Source organism: Xenopus laevis, chromosome 1S (genome assembly GCF_017654675.1).
Source record: "Xenopus laevis strain J_2021 chromosome 1S, Xenopus_laevis_v10.1, whole genome shotgun sequence".
Taxonomy (NCBI): Eukaryota; Metazoa; Chordata; class Amphibia; order Anura; family Pipidae; genus Xenopus; species Xenopus laevis.
The window spans coordinates 119,815,471-119,820,099 of NC_054372.1; positions in this window are offsets into that span (position 1 = coordinate 119,815,471).

Genomic DNA, 4,629 nt, shown 5'->3' on the forward strand with positions numbered 1-4,629 from the left:
AGGCCAGAGGAGAAATGTGGTTAAGATGAAGTGGATGAATGATAGGGGAGAATTCCCAGGGAGGAACTTTGTGACAGGAACCTGAAAAAGCAATCTTTAGGTTTCACACCCGCTGATGTTTTTGCGCTAGATATTGTCAGAAACAATTGGATCTCAGATGAGTTTTGGAAGAAATATGAGATTAAAAAGAACTGTGGGGAATGGGAAGGGTTCCAAGTCATTCTAGTGTCTAAGCCTATTTAAGAATGTGCATAGGGGTGATGTGTTGCTCTGGTTGAAGAGAAACTGTGCTGTTTTTGTCCTCCATTGTGAGACTCTGAGGGTTTTTGGGTGGATGGTACAAGTAAAGCTACATATGAATTTCTATGTGCCAAAGCACCTGCCTAACTCCCTATTTATTGGTAAGGACTGAGACATTGGGGCTCATTTATCAACACTGGGCAAATTTGCCCATGGGCAGTTACCTATAGCAACCAATCAGTGATTAGATTTTTAAAGCCAGCTGCAAGTAGAACAATGAAGGCAGCAATCTGGTTGCCACAGGTTACTGCCCATGGGCAAATTTGCCCACTGTTGATAAATGACCCTCATTGTGTTCTATCCAGGCCAGTCAGAGGTTTGTGTTAAGTGTGGTTCCAGCAGACACTTTGATAGTAAATGTGGGGTGGTAAAATGTGCTCTTTGTGGGGAGGTAGTCCACTCAGCCAAGCAGTGTAATAAAATGTGGTGAAATCTATGGAAAATTGGGCCATGCAAGTGTTGCCCAGATGCCTGGCATAACATGGTGAAGGAATTCCCAACTTTAGAGCAGGAAATGGCTTGGGAAATGTTGGCAGCAGAGGAAGCCCCATTAGAGACTGATCAGGTAGAAAAGGAAGGTTGGGACAAAGTGAACATGGCACATACTATATGGGTGATTAGAAACCTCAAGAGGGGTCACATAGCAAGGAATCTGAGCATGATCAGTAAAGGGTGAAAATTGCTTGGAAGGTGGTAGAGGGAAAAAAAATCAAGTAAAAGGAAGAGTATCCCTCAAAAGATGGTGGTTGAACCCAGTAATAGTTTTCTTTTACCTGAAGGTAAAACATGGGGGGGGGCATGGCAGAGGAAGAGGATCAGGAAGAGAAGAGGTAGGAAGAAAGTAGTCCATGAGAAAGGGGAGCTCTCGGGTAGTAAGGGTCAGTGTGAATCTATGGATGAGGGAACACTGTTACAGGTTCCAAGAGATAGTCTCCCCCATAGTGCAGGTAAAAATAACTGGATGAGAGATTTTGAGAAGTAAATCAAACACAAAAAGTTAAATGATGATTTGACGTTTTAAATTCCTTAACTCTAGTGGTGTGGAAAGTAACTGGTACACCCAAAGGATCCAACACCTAAAGAAAAACAAAGCAATGTGATATACGCAGTCCAGTGCAATGAGGAGTGCACTAACCTTTACATTGGGGAGAAAGAGCAACTGCTCACTAAGCGAATGGCTCAGCAGAGTAGGGCAATCTCTACACCAAAAAGAGAGAGGACGCTCCTTTGAAAATGTCCAAATCTTGGATAAAGAAGTCCACTGGTTTGAACGATGCATGAAAGAGGAGATTCATGTCAAGGTGGAGAAACCACTCTGAACAGAGCGTGGGGCCTTCAACAGCACCTGTCTACTACATATACTACAATTTGCTTACCAGAAACTTTTTAACAGGACTCCAATACAAGGTTCTTCAGAATAAGAGTCTATTAGACAAAACATTGGAATCTTCGGAAGCTTGTCACACTTAGCAAGTATGACACGGAGAGTTTCAAATGTCACTCCTATTTGTCCAAGTTTTTATACTTTTTACAGAGCATTTACCGTAAGGAAAGGGATACACTGAATTGCCATACATGGTCAAGACACTCCTCACACCTGAGCAGGTGCAGGCATTTCTGGAAAACATGTCGCTCAAGTGAATGGTTTCCTGTACACAATTGTTGCAAGCCTTGCGGTCTATTGCTACTAAAATATAGGCAGGGTGTGTTATGTGCAGTTCTGTAGCTACAGTCCTATCTCGTATCCTTAACTGATGTTAACCCTTTAGCCTTTGGCAGCAGGGCCATGGCATTATGTGAGCAGTTTTATATGACTTTATAGGGCCACTATTAACTCCTCCATCCAAACCTCATCTGGCTTAGGTTAGTCTTTCCGTATTGGGGAGGGAATTTGGGGTGCCATTATCATTTTATATTATTTTATTAGTCCCTTTATACAGACTATTAACTGTCATAGATGGTCGGTTAACATTATCTATTATTATTTCATCAGATCCTTCCTGACCCCTTGGCTAGCACATACTGGACTTATACCTAGTGTTTCCTCCTTGGTCCAGACTTCTCTGCTCATTGAGCCATGTGACCCTGACAACCATCAGGGAAGCACTCGAGAGATGTAAAAACTTTATGTGGGAGAAAAACTTCTTAACACTTAGTCAGGCAAACATTTTTGGTAATGTTGATGACAAATCGGCTGCTTTGTTAAAGTATGAAATTCCAGGTGGATAGAGAAAGCCTATGAGGGTCCCAAGTAGAGGAGACCAAGAACATGTTTTAGTTGTTTGCCCAATAGCAAACAAGTTGAGTCAATGGCCAAATTTTTCCTTGAGTTTTTGAACTTCTCAGAAAATGTTCTGTGGTGTCACAGAGAGAGGGGGTCTAAATTATTATTGCTGTAATGCATCCCCTGTGGCATATGTGCTGCAAGTTAACTCTGAGCCACAGGACAAAAGCTTTACAGAAAGTGACAGGTGATGTGCTGAGGGACATTCTCTTTATTAAAGTGACTGAGATACAAATAGAAAAGAAAAAACGTATTATGTTTTTTTTTTATTCATAATAGAAATGTCTTATTTTGTTTATTGTTTATTTCTATTATTCAGGGAATGATGTAAAGATAAATTTTATTTTATTCTGATGTTTTATCTGTAATGCATTTGCATTGCTAAAAATGCTCCCATGCCCCATCCAGTGGTAGATATGAGAACAGCACTCAATAGTAAAAATCCAAGTCTGGCTAACCCAACTTGCGACTCCTTCAGTTACATTGCATAAGAGAAATAATAGCCTATTTGAGTAGTTCCGATGTGAAGTGCTGGCTCTTTTTAAAGCACATGACCAGGCACAATGACCTAAGATGGCTGCCTACACACCAATATTACAACTAAAAACCATTTATTGGTTTAAGAATAATATTTTAAATGGCAGACTGAATCACTTGCAATGTACACAGTGTACTTTAGTAATAAAAAAACTATACAATTTAAAGCATGACAGAATACTTTTAAATCCAGTGACTCCAAATGTACAATGCCCTTTCCATTTTAAAAGTTCTTCCAGGGAATGGTAGAAGGTGTAGATTTGATATTCCTAACTTCCAGACCAAGAAGCAAAAAGGCCATGTGCTTGGAAAAGCATTCATGCACTGTATTTGTGCAGCTACCTGCAGCTCATGGCTGGGGACAATATTGTCAACTTTCTCAAATACAAGAGTGTTAAAAAAATAACTAGCTTAGCTTTAGAAACCTTCTCACAGGCCAGACTTATCTTATTTTCTCTGCTGCTTTATCTGTGTTCTTGTAGTAGCACAAGACATGCAGGAGGCATCCAAATCAAAGAAAAGCTTGACAGGCAAATTCTACATACTCGTTCCAAGATGACTAAACTAGATCTATGGTGCCAAAAGGAAAATCTCTCAAAGGGATTTCCCCTAGTAGAACTGGAATTTCAGGTTTGTGTAATTTTACGCCATGATTTGATGTCAATATTTTACATTGCTACTGGCAGAAGTAAAACTTGGCCATAGCCATAGATTTTTCTCTCCCTAACAACCAATTTTAGTGCGATCCAATGAATCCGTCATTATCAAGAGGTTAGTGGGCACCAAGGGATCATGCATATAATGACTTTTCCTGTCATCCGTCAGAAAACTGATCAGTCAGGTTAGACCATTTTCATCGTTCACAGTGTAATTTATCCATTGTCCAATTGTTTGCATGGCCAAGCAGGCAGCTACCCACAGTTTCCCTAGGACAAATTGTACATTTAAACGATTGTTTCATGATGAGCTTGGTCTTAAAATAACCAAAAAATCTTAACGTATGGCCACCTTAAATCATGAGGCTTAGAAAACAAAGCTTCCAACTAGTGCCATCCCAACTAGTAAGATGGTATTGGGAGAGATAGAAGAAGTAGTAGGATGGCTTCCCACCCCACTTCAACCACAATTTATAATAAAAATTATGAAAATTCCTGCCCTTATTAAATTATGCTGCTGAATTTCAGATGTGTAGTCGGAAAATTATTTCTCAAACTACATATTCAAAGGCCAAAATATATTGATTTCATACCAAAGTCCACGTGCCTTCAGCTGGACACCCCAACTCATAGAAATAAAGTGCAGAAGCCTCATGGGTAGCAGTATATGCATTATCATCCTAAACTAGTTAAAATTTGGTTTGACTACACTGTCTTAATCAATAAACCTCAATAACACAAGTTGCTCTCCCACTGTACTGACTAATGTACTGTGGGTCATTGCTTGCTACATGGCTTAGGTTTGTTCCATCTTACTAATGTTAATGAGCTTAAATTGTACAGTACACACTT